The sequence below is a fragment of the Meles meles genome, chromosome 6, assembly GCF_922984935.1.
Source record: "Meles meles chromosome 6, mMelMel3.1 paternal haplotype, whole genome shotgun sequence".
NCBI classification, from domain to species: Eukaryota; Metazoa; Chordata; class Mammalia; order Carnivora; family Mustelidae; genus Meles; species Meles meles.
Genome location: NC_060071.1, coordinates 24,372,372 through 24,388,817, shown reverse-complemented (window position 1 = coordinate 24,388,817; position 16,446 = coordinate 24,372,372). Strand labels below are relative to the sequence as shown.

At 67.5% G+C, this 16,446-nt stretch overlaps 10 non-coding genes across 10 annotated transcripts; all 10 read right to left on the bottom strand.

The window, feature by feature from the left end:
• Nucleotides 1-428: 428 nt before the first annotated feature.
• LOC123945580 lies at nt 429-509 on the bottom strand. Its single transcript, XR_006819401.1, has one exon. It is a non-coding gene; the product is annotated as a small nucleolar RNA SNORD115 (small nucleolar RNA).
• Nucleotides 510-2,108: 1,599 nt separating this feature from the next.
• LOC123945394 lies at nt 2,109-2,189 on the bottom strand. Its single transcript, XR_006819223.1, has one exon. It is a non-coding gene; the product is annotated as a small nucleolar RNA SNORD115 (small nucleolar RNA).
• Nucleotides 2,190-3,773: 1,584 nt separating this feature from the next.
• Nucleotides 3,774-3,854, bottom strand: LOC123945579. Its single transcript, XR_006819400.1, has one exon. It is a non-coding gene; the product is annotated as a small nucleolar RNA SNORD115 (small nucleolar RNA).
• Nucleotides 3,855-5,453: 1,599 nt separating this feature from the next.
• On the bottom strand, nt 5,454-5,534 carry LOC123945435. Its single transcript, XR_006819263.1, has one exon. It is a non-coding gene; the product is annotated as a small nucleolar RNA SNORD115 (small nucleolar RNA).
• Nucleotides 5,535-7,118: 1,584 nt separating this feature from the next.
• On the bottom strand, nt 7,119-7,199 carry LOC123945578. Its single transcript, XR_006819399.1, has one exon. It is a non-coding gene; the product is annotated as a small nucleolar RNA SNORD115 (small nucleolar RNA).
• Nucleotides 7,200-8,798: 1,599 nt separating this feature from the next.
• LOC123945434 lies at nt 8,799-8,879 on the bottom strand. Its single transcript, XR_006819262.1, has one exon. It is a non-coding gene; the product is annotated as a small nucleolar RNA SNORD115 (small nucleolar RNA).
• A 1,584-nt stretch (nt 8,880-10,463) lies between these two features.
• Nucleotides 10,464-10,544, bottom strand: LOC123945577. Its single transcript, XR_006819398.1, has one exon. It is a non-coding gene; the product is annotated as a small nucleolar RNA SNORD115 (small nucleolar RNA).
• A 1,599-nt stretch (nt 10,545-12,143) lies between these two features.
• On the bottom strand, nt 12,144-12,224 carry LOC123945433. Its single transcript, XR_006819261.1, has one exon. It is a non-coding gene; the product is annotated as a small nucleolar RNA SNORD115 (small nucleolar RNA).
• Nucleotides 12,225-13,808: 1,584 nt separating this feature from the next.
• On the bottom strand, nt 13,809-13,889 carry LOC123945576. The gene has a single exon (XR_006819397.1). It is a non-coding gene; the product is annotated as a small nucleolar RNA SNORD115 (small nucleolar RNA).
• A 1,599-nt stretch (nt 13,890-15,488) lies between these two features.
• On the bottom strand, nt 15,489-15,569 carry LOC123945432. The gene has a single exon (XR_006819260.1). It is a non-coding gene; the product is annotated as a small nucleolar RNA SNORD115 (small nucleolar RNA).
• Between the last annotated feature and the right edge of the window lie 877 nt (nt 15,570-16,446).

The following is a 16,446-nucleotide window of genomic DNA, read 5'->3' as shown; positions in this document are numbered from 1 at the left end:
AGGTCAACGCTGTGTGGGCCACCACAGCCCCCATCCCTAGCACAGTGCTGGAGCCGGGGCCCGTGCGGGGATCCGGGCTCCGCGGACAATGCCCATGGCGCCTGGCATCTCCCTGCAGGCCCAGAGTCTTCCACTCACCTCTCTTGGGTCACGCCGCACCAAGTTCCGGCCCCCGAGGCCCGCTGAAAGACACAAGGGGCAACGGTCTCCTAAGCAATGGCACCGAGGGAGCTGTCCTGCGAGGTGGATTGGGTCCGGAGGCCGGGCGGAACGCCTCACGACCTCGAGCGGACCCCTGACGGGCACAGACAGGCCAGGGCCAGCACGGGGAGCCCCGAGGGTACGATGGCCTCACGCCCACAACTGCGGCGCACCTCCAGGGTCCCCAGGGTCTGGGGGAGGCTGATCCCGGCACAGACGCCTGTCTTGGGCCTCAGCGTAATCCTATTGAGCATGATTTTTAGGTCATCATCGCTCTTCGAGACCACTTGAGTTCTCATCACTGACCCAAGCAAGCTGGTGGCGATGCGTGCGGCCTCGGGGCACCCCGAAGCTGCTTACCGGGGCTGCATTCCGCACCGCGTCCATGCCCCCGGGTCCTGAGACGTGAGACCTCTGGGCAGGGCGGGGCCAAGCAAGACGTGCTCATCTGGGCGAGCTTCTCGATTGTGGATGGGTTTCTAAGGAGAGACGGAGAGACCAGCTGTCCAAACGTCCTGGTCTGAAGCGCCTGCCGTGCGGCCCAGGGCCCCCTTTCCCGGAGTCCAGGCCACTGGGGGCCCGGCAGAGTTCGGAGCCAAGCATGGCAGGTGTCCGCCAGGAAGGAGCCGGGCCCAAGGGCCCGGCTGCCCTTTCCGGGGCATCCCAAAGCAATGGAGACCGTGGTCCCTGTGGGAGCCCAGCCTTCTGGAGAACGGCCCCTGACCATGGCATGGACCACAGGGCTTTGGCCGGGTCCCCGCTGTCTCCCGGAGTGGCGAGCCAAGAGCGGCGGCCCGGGAGGTTTGGCCAGGACGCCGCCCACCCTCTCCTGGAGCCACCTGGGAGCCAAGGACCTGAGCCCCTGCCCGGGAAGCCAAAGGTTGCCGGGGCCCAGGGCTCCCCCACGGCCGAGCGGGGAAAGCCAGGTCACTCTCCACCACGGCAGCAAGGCACACCGCCCGCTGGCCGCTCTGGACGAGGGACCTGACTCGGCCCGTGCAGTGCCGCTTCACCACCACCCTATCCCGGGTGCTTGAGAGTCTCAGGTGAGAGGCTGAGGCCCAACGGCTGCTGTGGCCTGGGACGTGCAGTTTCTGCCCCCCGCCCCAGTGGAACCGTGCCGTCTGGCCAGCTCAACGAATCCTCGTGGGCTCTTCGGAAGTGGCCTCCCGTGGCCCCAAACGCCTTGGTCGTCTGCAGGACAGGACAGGAGCTCGGGCCAGTGCAGCCCGCAGAAACCTGCCATGGGCCGGGCCTTGAGCAACAAGGTGTTGCTCAAGGGCACAGTGGCCTCCGAGACCACGGGTCTCACGTCCACTCCCTTTCTGGGCCCCCCGGACACGCCGCAATTGATCAGGAGGCCTCGGGTGCACCTGGGCCTTGGGCGTCCAGCCCGCGCTTTCCAGGCCTTGTCAGCCCCCCGGCCCACGTTTCGCGATCCCTGCCCCTGGGATGGCTCAGGGGCACACGCTCACGGGGACTTCGGTGCCGTCCGGACAATGAGGACCCGCATCCCCAGCCCAGGCCCAGCTGCGGAGTCCCTGCTGGGGTCCCCGCTTCCCGATGCCAGGCCAAGGGGTCTGGGGCCTCCCTCGGAGCCCAGAGGCTTCCGCTCACCTCTCCTGGTGGGAGACGCGCCAAGAACCTTGCCAGCCAGGCCCGCTGAAAGACACAAGGACACAAGGGTGGCTAAGCCCTGGCTCTCGGGCAGCTGTCCGGGGAAGAGGCCTGGGTCGGTAGACCAGCTGGAACGCCAGAACACCCCGTCGGCACCCGCAGGTGCACCGACGTCCGGGGGCCAGAGCAGAGAGCCTCGAGAGGTGGTTCTCCTCCCGCGGCCACCTGCAGTGCACCCTCACTGCCCCGACGCTCTGGGGGAGGCTGACCCCGGCACGGTCCCCTGCCTTGGGCCTCAGCGTAATCCTATTGAGCATGATTTTTAGGTCATCATCGCTCTTCGAGACCATATGAGTTCTCATCATTGACCCAAGCACGCCCGAGGCGACGCGGGAGGTCCCCTACCACCCAGAAGCTGCTTACCGAGGCTGCTCTCAGGACAGCGCCATACCCCGGCTTCCTGAGGCATGGGACCTGGCGGCGGGGCTGGGCGATGCAAGACTTGGTGGTCAGGGCCAGATCCTCGCTTGGGGATGGGGGCCTAAGGAGAGAGGGGGAGGCCGGCCGTCGGAACGGCGTGCTCGCTGGCCCGTGCCATGCCGCCAAGAACTCTCCAGCCCGAAGCCCTGGCCGGTGCTGTCCAGGCGGGCGGCTGACCAACCCAGGGCTCGGGTCCGCGGGCAAGGGGCAGGACACAAGGGACCCGCTGCCCATCCCTGGCCTTCCCAAATCCACGGAGATCCGGGCCCCCGTGGGAGCCTCCCCTTGCTAGGAAAGGCCCCAGAGCATGGCCTGGAGCACAGAGATTTCCAGTGCTCCCCCGATGTCTGCCGGGGCCCCAAGCAAAGCGTGGCGCACCCGGATGTGAGGGCCCGAAGGACGCCTTCCCACACATGGGGACCGCGGTGGTCTAGGGACCCGGGCCCTGGCACTCGCAGCCAACGGTGGCCCCCAGGCCCTGATCGCCCAGGGCGAAAAAGGGAATCGCGTCTCACCGTCTCCCACCAAGCAGCGCAAGGCGGGAGACTGCGGCCCGCCCTGCAGGAGGGTCCTGACTCTCCCCTTGTGGCGGCGCTTCCTCTGGGGGCCTCAGAGGACCGGCTCAGCCCCATGGCCTGCTGTGGCCCGGGGCTCGCCACTCTTCCCCTGGGCCAGGGAAACCTTGCTGACTCGGGAAATCCGAGGAAACATTCGAGGGCTGTACTTCAGCAGCCTCCCGTGCCCTGCTTACACTTGGGCGTCTGCTGCATTCTTCATGAGCTCTGCCCTCTCCAGCCCTCTCCAGAACCATCGGCTGGGGTGACTCGAGCGACAACCACTCGCTGAAGGGGACAGAGGGCCCTGACACCAAGGGACTCACGTCCGCTCTCTTCTCGGGCGCACAGGACACAGCTGGACGTACAAGGAGGCCTCAGGTCCATGTGGGACGACGGCGGCATGCCCCCAGCCCCCAGTCGTTGCCAGTGACCTGGCCCAACTTTCCCATTCCCTGCACGTGGGATTGCTGAAGGGCGGCTGTGCATGGGCAGGTCAACGCTGTGTGGGCCACCACAGCCCCCATCCCTAGCACAGTGCTGGAGCCGGGGCCCGTGCGGGGATCCGGGCTCCGCGGACAATGCCCATGGCGCCTGGCATCTCCCTGCAGGCCCAGAGTCTTCCACTCACCTCTCTTGGGTCACGCCGCACCAAGTTCCGGCCCCCGAGGCCCGCTGAAAGACACAAGGGGCAACGGTCTCCTAAGCAATGGCACCGAGGGAGCTGTCCTGCGAGGTGGATTGGGTCCGGAGGCCGGGCGGAACGCCTCACGACCTCGAGCGGACCCCTGACGGGCACAGACAGGCCAGGGCCAGCACGGGGAGCCCCGAGGGTACGATGGCCTCACGCCCACAACTGCGGCGCACCTCCAGGGTCCCCAGGGTCTGGGGGAGGCTGATCCCGGCACAGACGCCTGTCTTGGGCCTCAGCGTAATCCTATTGAGCATGATTTTTAGGTCATCATCGCTCTTCGAGACCACTTGAGTTCTCATCACTGACCCAAGCAAGCTGGTGGCGATGCGTGCGGCCTCGGGGCACCCCGAAGCTGCTTACCGGGGCTGCATTCCGCACCGCGTCCATGCCCCCGGGTCCTGAGACGTGAGACCTCTGGGCAGGGCGGGGCCAAGCAAGACGTGCTCATCTGGGCGAGCTTCTCGATTGTGGATGGGTTTCTAAGGAGAGACGGAGAGACCAGCTGTCCAAACGTCCTGGTCTGAAGCGCCTGCCGTGCGGCCCAGGGCCCCCTTTCCCGGAGTCCTGGCCACTGGGGGCCCGGCAGAGTTCGGAGCCAAGCATGGCAGGTGTCCGCCAGGAAGGAGCCGGGCCCAAGGGCCCGGCTGCCCTTTCCGGGGCATCCCAAAGCAATGGAGACCGTGGTCCCTGTGGGAGCCCAGCCTTCTGGAGAACGGCCCCTGACCATGGCATGGACTACAGGGCTTTGGCCGGGTCCCCGCTGTCTCCCGGAGTGGCGAGCCAAGAGCGGCGGCCCGGGAGGTTTGGCCAGGACGCCGCCCACCCTCTCCTGGAGCCACCTGGGAGCCAAGGACCTGAGCCCCTGCCCGGGAAGCCAAAGGTTGCCGGGGCCCAGGGCTCCCCCACGGCCGAGCGGGGAAAGCCAGGTCACTCTCCACCACGGCAGCAAGGCACACCGCCCGCTGGCCGCTCTGGACGAGGGACCTGACTCGGCCCGTGCAGTGCCGCTTCACCACGACCCTATCCCGGGTGCTTGAGAGTCTCAGGTGAGAGGCTGAGGCCCAACGGCTGCTGTGGCCTGGGACGTGCAGTTTCTGCCCCCCGCCCCAGTGGAACCGTGCCGTCTGGCCAGCTCAACGAATCCTCGTGGGCTCTTCGGAAGTGGCCTCCCGGGGCCCCAAACGCCTTGGTCGTCTGCAGGACGGGACAGGAGCTCGGGCCAGTGCAGCCCGCAGAAACCTGCCATGGGCCGGGCCTTGAGCAACAAGGTGTTGCTCAAGGGCACAGTGGCCTCCGAGACCACGGGTCTCACGTCCACTCCCTTTCTGGGCCCCCCGGACACGCCGCAATTGATCAGGAGGCCTCGGGTGCACCTGGGCCTTGGGCGGCCAGCCCGCGCTTTCCAGGCCTTGTCAGCCCCCCGGCCCACGTTTCGCGATCCCTGCCCCTGGGATGGCTCAGGGGCACACGCTCACGGGGACTTCGGTGCCGTCCGGACAATGAGGACCCGCATCCCCAGCCCAGGCCCAGCTGCGGAGTCCCTGCTGGGGTCCCCGCTTCCCGATGCCAGGCCAAGGGGTCTGGGGCCTCCCTCGGAGCCCAGAGGCTTCCGCTCACCTCTCCTGGTGGGAGACGCGCCAAGAACCTTGCCAGCCAGGCCCGCTGAAAGACACAAGGACACAAGGGTGGCTAAGCCCTGGCTCTCGGGCAGCTGTCCGGGGAAGAGGCCTGGGTCGGTAGACCAGCTGGAACGCCAGAACACCCCGTCGGCACCCGCAGGTGCACCGACGTCCGGGGGCCAGAGCAGAGAGCCTCGAGAGGTGGTTCTCCTCCCCCGGGCACCTGCAGCGCACCCTCACTGCCCCGACGCTCTGGGGGAGGCTGACCCCGGCACGGTCCCCTGCCTTGGGCCTCAGCGTAATCCTATTGAGCGTGATTTTTAGGTCCTCATCGCTCTTCGAGACCATATGAGTTCTCATCATTGACCCAAGCACGCCCGAGGCGACGCGGGAGGTCCCCTACCACCCAGAAGCTGCTTACCGAGGCTGCTCTCAGGACAGCGCCATACCCCGGCTTCCTGAGGCATGGGACCTGGCGGCGGGGCTGGGCGATGCAAGACTTGGTGGTCAGGGCCAGATCCTCGCTTGGGGATGGCGGCCTAAGGAGGGAGGGGGAGGCCGGCCGTCGGAACGGCGTGCTCGCTGGCCCGTGCCATGCCGCCAAGAACTCTCCAGCCCGAAGCCCTGGCCGGTGCTGTCCAGGCGGGCGGCTGACCCACCCAGGGCTCGGGTCCGCGGGCAAGGGGCAGGACACAAGGGACCCGCTGCCCATCCCTGGCCTTCCCAAATCCACGGAGATCCGGGCCCCCGTGGGAGCCTCCCCTTGCTAGGAAAGGCCCCAGAGCATGGCCTGGAGCACAGGGATTTCCAGTGCTCCCCCGATGTCTGCCGGGGCCCCAAGCAAAGCGTGGCGCACCCGGAAGTGAGGGCCCGAAGGACGCCTTCCCACACATGGGGACCGCGGTGGTCTAGGGACCCGGGCCCTGGCACTCGCAGCCAACGGTGGCCCCCAGGCCCTGATCGCCCAGGGCGAAAAAGGGAATCGCGTCTCACCGTCTCCCACCAAGCAGCGCAAGGCGGGAGACTGCGGCCCGCCCTGCAGGAGGGTCCTGACTCTCCCCTTGTGGCGGCGCTTCCTCTGGGGGCCTCAGAGGACCGGCTCAGCCCCATGGCCTGCTGTGGCCCGGGGCTCGCCACTCTTCCCCTGGGCCAGGGAAACCTTGCTGACTCGGGAAATCCGAGGAAACATTCGAGGGCTGTACTTCAGCAGCCTCCCGTGCCCTGCTTACACTTGGGCGTCTGCTGCATTCTTCATGAGCTCTGCCCTCTCCAGCCCTCTCCAGAACCATCGGCTGGGGTGACTCGAGCGACAACCACTCGCTGAAGGGGACAGAGGGCCCTGACACCAAGGGACTCACGTCCGCTCTCTTCTCGGGCGCACAGGACACAGCTGGACGTACAAGGAGGCCTCAGGTCCATGTGGGACGACGGCGGCATGCCCCCAGCCCCCAGTCGTTGCCAGTGACCTGGCCCAACTTTCCCATTCCCTGCACGTGGGATTGCTGAAGGGCGGCTGTGCATGGGCAGGTCAACGCTGTGTGGGCCACCACAGCCCCCATCCCTAGCACAGTGCTGGAGCCGGGGCCCGTGCGGGGATCCGGGCTCCGCGGACAATGCCCATGGCGCCTGGCATCTCCCTGCAGGCCCAGAGTCTTCCACTCACCTCTCTTGGGTCACGCCGCACCAAGTTCCGGCCCCCGAGGCCCGCTGAAAGACACAAGGGGCAACGGTCTCCTAAGCAATGGCACCGAGGGAGCTGTCCTGCGAGGTGGATTGGGTCCGGAGGCCGGGCGGAACGCCTCACGACCTCGAGCGGACCCCTGACGGGCACAGACAGGCCAGGGCCAGCACGGGGAGCCCCGAGGGTACGATGGCCTCACGCCCACAACTGCGGCGCACCTCCAGGGTCCCCAGGGTCTGGGGGAGGCTGATCCCGGCACAGACGCCTGTCTTGGGCCTCAGCGTAATCCTATTGAGCATGATTTTTAGGTCATCATCGCTCTTCGAGACCACTTGAGTTCTCATCACTGACCCAAGCAAGCTGGTGGCGATGCGTGCGGCCTCGGGGCACCCCGAAGCTGCTTACCGGGGCTGCATTCCGCACCGCGTCCATGCCCCCGGGTCCTGAGACGTGAGACCTCTGGGCAGGGCGGGGCCAAGCAAGACGTGCTCATCTGGGCGAGCTTCTCGATTGTGGATGGGTTTCTAAGGAGAGACGGAGAGACCAGCTGTCCAAACGTCCTGGTCTGAAGCGCCTGCCGTGCGGCCCAGGGCCCCCTTTCCCGGAGTCCTGGCCACTGGGGGCCCGGCAGAGTTCGGAGCCAAGCATGGCAGGTGTCCGCCAGGAAGGAGCCGGGCCCAAGGGCCCGGCTGCCCTTTCCGGGGCATCCCAAAGCAATGGAGACCGTGGTCCCTGTGGGAGCCCAGCCTTCTGGAGAACGGCCCCTGACCATGGCATGGACTACAGGGCTTTGGCCGGGTCCCCGCTGTCTCCCGGAGTGGCGAGCCAAGAGCGGCGGCCCGGGAGGTTTGGCCAGGACGCCGCCCACCCTCTCCTGGAGCCACCTGGGAGCCAAGGACCTGAGCCCCTGCCCGGGAAGCCAAAGGTTGCCGGGGCCCAGGGCTCCCCCACGGCCGAGCGGGGAAAGCCAGGTCACTCTCCACCACGGCAGCAAGGCACACCGCCCGCTGGCCGCTCTGGACGAGGGACCTGACTCGGCCCGTGCAGTGCCGCTTCACCACGACCCTATCCTGGGTGCTTGAGAGTCTCAGGTGAGAGGCTGAGGCCCAACGGCTGCTGTGGCCTGGGACGTGCAGTTTCTGCCCCCCGCCCCAGTGGAACCGTGCCGTCTGGCCAGCTCAACGAATCCTCGTGGGCTCTTCGGAAGTGGCCTCCCGGGGCCCCAAACGCCTTGGTCGTCTGCAGGACGGGACAGGAGCTCGGGCCAGTGCAGCCCGCAGAAACCTGCCATGGGCCGGGCCTTGAGCAACAAGGTGTTGCTCAAGGGCACAGTGGCCTCCGAGACCACGGGTCTCACGTCCACTCCCTTTCTGGGCCCCCCGGACACGCCGCAATTGATCAGGAGGCCTCGGGTGCACCTGGGCCTTGGGCGGCCAGCCCGCGCTTTCCAGGCCTTGTCAGCCCCCCGGCCCACGTTTCGCGATCCCTGCCCCTGGGATGGCTCAGGGGCACACGCTCACGGGGACTTCGGTGCCGTCCGGACAATGAGGACCCGCATCCCCAGCCCAGGCCCAGCTGCGGAGTCCCTGCTGGGGTCCCCGCTTCCCGATGCCAGGCCAAGGGGTCTGGGGCCTCCCTCGGAGCCCAGAGGCTTCCGCTCACCTCTCCTGGTGGGAGACGCGCCAAGAACCTTGCCAGCCAGGCCCGCTGAAAGACACAAGGACACAAGGGTGGCTAAGCCCTGGCTCTCGGGCAGCTGTCCGGGGAAGAGGCCTGGGTCGGTAGACCAGCTGGAACGCCAGAACACCCCGTCGGCACCCGCAGGTGCACCGACGTCCGGGGGCCAGAGCAGAGAGCCTCGAGAGGTGGTTCTCCTCCCCCGGGCACCTGCAGCGCACCCTCACTGCCCCGACGCTCTGGGGGAGGCTGACCCCGGCACGGTCCCCTGCCTTGGGCCTCAGCGTAATCCTATTGAGCGTGATTTTTAGGTCCTCATCGCTCTTCGAGACCATATGAGTTCTCATCATTGACCCAAGCACGCCCGAGGCGACGCGGGAGGTCCCCTACCACCCAGAAGCTGCTTACCGAGGCTGCTCTCAGGACAGCGCCATACCCCGGCTTCCTGAGGCATGGGACCTGGCGGCGGGGCTGGGCGATGCAAGACTTGGTGGTCAGGGCCAGATCCTCGCTTGGGGATGGCGGCCTAAGGAGGGAGGGGGAGGCCGGCCGTCGGAACGGCGTGCTCGCTGGCCCGTGCCATGCCGCCAAGAACTCTCCAGCCCGAAGCCCTGGCCGGTGCTGTCCAGGCGGGCGGCTGACCCACCCAGGGCTCGGGTCCGCGGGCAAGGGGCAGGACACAAGGGACCCGCTGCCCATCCCTGGCCTTCCCAAATCCACGGAGATCCGGGCCCCCGTGGGAGCCTCCCCTTGCTAGGAAAGGCCCCAGAGCCTGGCCTGGAGCACAGGGATTTCCAGTGCTCCCCCGATGTCTGCCGGGGCCCCAAGCAAAGCGTGGCGCACCCGGAAGTGAGGGCCCGAAGGACGCCTTCCCACACATGGGGACCGCGGTGGTCTAGGGACCCGGGCCCTGGCACTCGCAGCCAACGGTGGCCCCCAGGCCCTGATCGCCCAGGGCGAAAAAGAGAATCGCGTCTCACCGTCTCCCACCAAGCAGCACAAGGCGGGAGACTGCGGCCCGCCCTGCAGGAGGGTCCTGACTCTCCCCTTGTGGCGGCGCTTCCTCTGGGGGCCTCAGAGGACCGGCTCAGCCCCATGGCCTGCTGTGGCCCGGGGCTCGCCACTCTTCCCCTGGGCCAGGGAAACCTTGCTGACTCGGGAAATCCGAGGAAACATTCGAGGGCTGTACTTCAGCAGCCTCCCGTGCCCTGCTTACACTTGGGCGTCTGCTGCATTCTTCATGAGCTCTGCCCTCTCCAGCCCTCTCCAGAACCATCGGCTGGGGTGACTCGAGCGACAACCACTCGCTGAAGGGGACAGAGGGCCCTGACACCAAGGGACTCACGTCCGCTCTCTTCTCGGGCGCACAGGACACAGCTGGACGTACAAGGAGGCCTCAGGTCCATGTGGGACGACGGCGGCATGCCCCCAGCCCCCAGTCGTTGCCAGTGACCTGGCCCAACTTTCCCATTCCCTGCACGTGGGATTGCTGAAGGGCGGCTGTGCATGGGCAGGTCAACGCTGTGTGGGCCACCACAGCCCCCATCCCTAGCACAGTGCTGGAGCCGGGGCCCGTGCGGGGATCCGGGCTCCGCGGACAATGCCCATGGCGCCTGGCATCTCCCTGCAGGCCCAGAGTCTTCCACTCACCTCTCTTGGGTCACGCCGCACCAAGTTCCGGCCCCCGAGGCCCGCTGAAAGACACAAGGGGCAACGGTCTCCTAAGCAATGGCACCGAGGGAGCTGTCCTGCGAGGTGGATTGGGTCCGGAGGCCGGGCGGAACGCCTCACGACCTCGAGCGGACCCCTGACGGGCACAGACAGGCCAGGGCCAGCACGGGGAGCCCCGAGGGTACGATGGCCTCACGCCCACAACTGCGGCGCACCTCCAGGGTCCCCAGGGTCTGGGGGAGGCTGATCCCGGCACAGACGCCTGTCTTGGGCCTCAGCGTAATCCTATTGAGCATGATTTTTAGGTCATCATCGCTCTTCGAGACCACTTGAGTTCTCATCACTGACCCAAGCAAGCTGGTGGCGATGCGTGCGGCCTCGGGGCACCCCGAAGCTGCTTACCGGGGCTGCATTCCGCACCGCGTCCATGCCCCCGGGTCCTGAGACGTGAGACCTCTGGGCAGGGCGGGGCCAAGCAAGACGTGCTCATCTGGGCGAGCTTCTCGATTGTGGATGGGTTTCTAAGGAGAGACGGAGAGACCAGCTGTCCAAACGTCCTGGTCTGAAGCGCCTGCCGTGCGGCCCAGGGCCCCCTTTCCCGGAGTCCTGGCCACTGGGGGCCCGGCAGAGTTCGGAGCCAAGCATGGCAGGTGTCCGCCAGGAAGGAGCCGGGCCCAAGGGCCCGGCTGCCCTTTCCGGGGCATCCCAAAGCAATGGAGACCGTGGTCCCTGTGGGAGCCCAGCCTTCTGGAGAACGGCCCCTGACCATGGCATGGACTACAGGGCTTTGGCCGGGTCCCCGCTGTCTCCCGGAGTGGCGAGCCAAGAGCGGCGGCCCGGGAGGTTTGGCCAGGACGCCGCCCACCCTCTCCTGGAGCCACCTGGGAGCCAAGGACCTGAGCCCCTGCCCGGGAAGCCAAAGGTTGCCGGGGCCCAGGGCTCCCCCACGGCCGAGCGGGGAAAGCCAGGTCACTCTCCACCACGGCAGCAAGGCACACCGCCCGCTGGCCGCTCTGGACGAGGGACCTGACACGGCCCGTGCAGTGCCGCTTCACCACGACCCTATCCCGGGTGCTTGAGAGTCTCAGGTGAGAGGCTGAGGCCCAACGGCTGCTGTGGCCTGGGACGTGCAGTTTCTGCCCCCCGCCCCAGTGGAACCGTGCCGTCTGGCCAGCTCAACGAATCCTCGTGGGCTCTTCGGAAGTGGCCTCCCGGGGCCCCAAACGCCTTGGTCGTCTGCAGGACGGGACAGGAGCTCGGGCCAGTGCAGCCCGCAGAAACCTGCCATGGGCCGGGCCTTGAGCAACAAGGTGTTGCTCAAGGGCACAGTGGCCTCCGAGACCACGGGTCTCACGTCCACTCCCTTTCTGGGCCCCCCGGACACGCCGCAATTGATCAGGAGGCCTCGGGTGCACCTGGGCCTTGGGCGGCCAGCCCGCGCTTTCCAGGCCTTGTCAGCCCCCCGGCCCACGTTTCGCGATCCCTGCCCCTGGGATGGCTCAGGGGCACACGCTCACGGGGACTTCGGTGCCGTCCGGACAATGAGGACCCGCATCCCCAGCCCAGGCCCAGCTGCGGAGTCCCTGCTGGGGTCCCCGCTTCCCGATGCCAGGCCAAGGGGTCTGGGGCCTCCCTCGGAGCCCAGAGGCTTCCGCTCACCTCTCCTGGTGGGAGACGCGCCAAGAACCTTGCCAGCCAGGCCCGCTGAAAGACACAAGGACACAAGGGTGGCTAAGCCCTGGCTCTCGGGCAGCTGTCCGGGGAAGAGGCCTGGGTCGGTAGACCAGCTGGAACGCCAGAACACCCCGTCGGCACCCGCAGGTGCACCGACGTCCGGGGGCCAGAGCAGAGAGCCTCGAGAGGTGGTTCTCCTCCCCCGGGCACCTGCAGCGCACCCTCACTGCCCCGACGCTCTGGGGGAGGCTGACCCCGGCACGGTCCCCTGCCTTGGGCCTCAGCGTAATCCTATTGAGCGTGATTTTTAGGTCCTCATCGCTCTTCGAGACCATATGAGTTCTCATCATTGACCCAAGCACGCCCGAGGCGACGCGGGAGGTCCCCTACCACCCAGAAGCTGCTTACCGAGGCTGCTCTCAGGACGGCGCCATACCCCGGCTTCCTGAGGCATGGGACCTGGCGGCGGGGCTGGGCGATGCAAGACTTGGTGGTCAGGGCCAGATCCTCGCTTGGGGATGGCGGCCTAAGGAGGGAGGGGGAGGCCGGCCGTCGGAACGGCGTGCTCGCTGGCCCGTGCCATGCCGCCAAGAACTCTCCAGCCCGAAGCCCTGGCCGGTGCTGTCCAGGCGGGCGGCTGACCCACCCAGGGCTCGGGTCCGCGGGCAAGGGGCAGGACACAAGGGACCCGCTGCCCATCCCTGGCCTTCCCAAATCCACGGAGATCCGGGCCCCCGTGGGAGCCTCCCCTTGCTAGGAAAGGCCCCAGAGCCTGGCCTGGAGCACAGGGATTTCCAGTGCTCCCCCGATGTCTGCCGGGGCCCCAAGCAAAGCGTGGCGCACCCGGAAGTGAGGGCCCGAAGGACGCCTTCCCACACATGGGGACCGCGGTGGTCTAGGGACCCGGGCCCTGGCACTCGCAGCCAACGGTGGCCCCCAGGCCCTGATCGCCCAGGGCGAAAAAGGGAATCGCGTCTCACCGTCTCCCACCAAGCAGCACAAGGCGGGAGACTGCGGCCCGCCCTGCAGGAGGGTCCTGACTCTCCCCTTGTGGCGGCGCTTCCTCTGGGGGCCTCAGAGGACCGGCTCAGCCCCATGGCCTGCTGTGGCCCGGGGCTCGCCACTCTTCCCCTGGGCCAGGGAAACCTTGCTGACTCGGGAAATCCGAGGAAACATTCGAGGGCTGTACTTCAGCAGCCTCCCGTGCCCTGCTTACACTTGGGCGTCTGCTGCATTCTTCATGAGCTCTGCCCTCTCCAGCCCTCTCCAGAACCATCGGCTGGGGTGACTCGAGCGACAACCACTCGCTGAAGGGGACAGAGGGCCCTGACACCAAGGGACTCACGTCCGCTCTCTTCTCGGGCGCACAGGACACAGCTGGACGTACAAGGAGGCCTCAGGTCCATGTGGGACGACGGCGGCATGCCCCCAGCCCCCAGTCGTTGCCAGTGACCTGGCCCAACTTTCCCATTCCCTGCACGTGGGATTGCTGAAGGGCGGCTGTGCATGGGCAGGTCAACGCTGTGTGGGCCACCACAGCCCCCATCCCTAGCACAGTGCTGGAGCCGGGGCCCGTGCGGGGATCCGGGCTCCGCGGACAATGCCCATGGCGCCTGGCATCTCCCTGCAGGCCCAGAGTCTTCCACTCACCTCTCTTGGGTCACGCCGCACCAAGTTCCGGCCCCCGAGGCCCGCTGAAAGACACAAGGGGCAACGGTCTCCTAAGCAATGGCACCGAGGGAGCTGTCCTGCGAGGTGGATTGGGTCCGGAGGCCGGGCGGAACGCCTCACGACCTCGAGCGGACCCCTGACGGGCACAGACAGGCCAGGGCCAGCACGGGGAGCCCCGAGGGTACGATGGCCTCACGCCCACAACTGCGGCGCACCTCCAGGGTCCCCAGGGTCTGGGGGAGGCTGATCCCGGCACAGACGCCTGTCTTGGGCCTCAGCGTAATCCTATTGAGCATGATTTTTAGGTCATCATCGCTCTTCGAGACCACTTGAGTTCTCATCACTGACCCAAGCAAGCTGGTGGCGATGCGTGCGGCCTCGGGGCACCCCGAAGCTGCTTACCGGGGCTGCATTCCGCACCGCGTCCATGCCCCCGGGTCCTGAGACGTGAGACCTCTGGGCAGGGCGGGGCCAAGCAAGACGTGCTCATCTGGGCGAGCTTCTCGATTGTGGATGGGTTTCTAAGGAGAGACGGAGAGACCAGCTGTCCAAACGTCCTGGTCTGAAGCGCCTGCCGTGCGGCCCAGGGCCCCCTTTCCCGGAGTCCTGGCCACTGGGGGCCCGGCAGAGTTCGGAGCCAAGCATGGCAGGTGTCCGCCAGGAAGGAGCCGGGCCCAAGGGCCCGGCTGCCCTTTCCGGGGCATCCCAAAGCAATGGAGACCGTGGTCCCTGTGGGAGCCCAGCCTTCTGGAGAACGGCCCCTGACCATGGCATGGACTACAGGGCTTTGGCCGGGTCCCCGCTGTCTCCCGGAGTGGCGAGCCAAGAGCGGCGGCCCGGGAGGTTTGGCCAGGACGCCGCCCACCCTCTCCTGGAGCCACCTGGGAGCCAAGGACCTGAGCCCCTGCCCGGGAAGCCAAAGGTTGCCGGGGCCCAGGGCTCCCCCACGGCCGAGCGGGGAAAGCCAGGTCACTCTCCACCACGGCAGCAAGGCACACCGCCCGCTGGCCGCTCTGGACGAGGGACCTGACTCGGCCCGTGCAGTGCCGCTTCACCACGACCCTATCCCGGGTGCTTGAGAGTCTCAGGTGAGAGGCTGAGGCCCAACGGCTGCTGTGGCCTGGGACGTGCAGTTTCTGCCCCCCGCCCCAGTGGAACCGTGCCGTCTGGCCAGCTCAACGAATCCTCGTGGGCTCTTCGGAAGTGGCCTCCCGGGGCCCCAAACGCCTTGGTCGTCTGCAGGACGGGACAGGAGCTCGGGCCAGTGCAGCCCGCAGAAACCTGCCATGGGCCGGGCCTTGAGCAACAAGGTGTTGCTCAAGGGCACAGTGGCCTCCGAGACCACGGGTCTCACGTCCACTCCCTTTCTGGGCCCCCCGGACACGCCGCAATTGATCAGGAGGCCTCGGGTGCACCTGGGCCTTGGGCGGCCAGCCCGCGCTTTCCAGGCCTTGTCAGCCCCCCGGCCCACGTTTCGCGATCCCTGCCCCTGGGATGGCTCAGGGGCACACGCTCACGGGGACTTCGGTGCCGTCCGGACAATGAGGACCCGCATCCCCAGCCCAGGCCCAGCTGCGGAGTCCCTGCTGGGGTCCCCGCTTCCCGATGCCAGGCCAAGGGGTCTGGGGCCTCCCTCGGAGCCCAGAGGCTTCCGCTCACCTCTCCTGGTGGGAGACGCGCCAAGAACCTTGCCAGCCAGGCCCGCTGAAAGACACAAGGACACAAGGGTGGCTAAGCCCTGGCTCTCGGGCAGCTGTCCGGGGAAGAGGCCTGGGTCGGTAGACCAGCTGGAACGCCAGAACACCCCGTCGGCACCCGCAGGTGCACCGACGTCCGGGGGCCAGAGCAGAGAGCCTCGAGAGGTGGTTCTCCTCCCCCGGGCACCTGCAGCGCACCCTCACTGCCCCGACGCTCTGGGGGAGGCTGACCCCGGCACGGTCCCCTGCCTTGGGCCTCAGCGTAATCCTATTGAGCGTGATTTTTAGGTCCTCATCGCTCTTCGAGACCATATGAGTTCTCATCATTGACCCAAGCACGCCCGAGGCGACGCGGGAGGTCCCCTACCACCCAGAAGCTGCTTACCGAGGCTGCTCTCAGGACGGCGCCATACCCCGGCTTCCTGAGGCATGGGACCTGGCGGCGGGGCTGGGCGATGCAAGACTTGGTGGTCAGGGCCAGATCCTCGCTTGGGGATGGCGGCCTAAGGAGGGAGGGGGAGGCCGGCCGTCGGAACGGCGTGCTCGCTGGCCCGTGCCATGCCGCCAAGAACTCTCCAGCCCGAAGCCCTGGCCGGTGCTGTCCAGGCGGGCGGCTGTCCCACCCAGGGCTCGGGTCCGCGGGCAAGGGGCAGGACACAAGGGACCCGCTGCCCATCCCTGGCCTTCCCAAATCCACGGAGATCCGGGCCCCCGTGGGAGCCTCCCCTTGCTAGGAAAGGCCCCAGAGCCTGGCCTGGAGCACAGGGATTTCCAGTGCTCCCCCGATGTCTGCCGGGGCCCCAAGCAAAGCGTGGCGCACCCGGAAGTGAGGGCCCGAAGGACGCCTTCCCACACATGGGGACCGCGGTGGTCTAGGGACCCGGGCCCTGGCACTCGCAGCCAACGGTGGCCCCCAGGCCCTGATCGCCCAGGGCGAAAAAGGGAATCGCGTCTCACCGTCTCCCACCAAGCAGCGCAAGGCAGGAGACCGCGGCCCGCCCTGCAGGAGGGTCCTGACTCTCCCCTTGTGGCGGCGCTTCCTCTGGGGGCCTCAGAGGACCGGCTCAGCCCCATGGCCTGCTGTGGCCCGGGGCTCGCCACTCTTCCCCTGGGCCAGGGAAAACTTGCTGACTCGGGAAATCCGAGGAAACATTCGAGGGCTGTACTTCAGCAGCCTCCCGTGCCCTGCTTACACTTGGGCGTCTGCTGC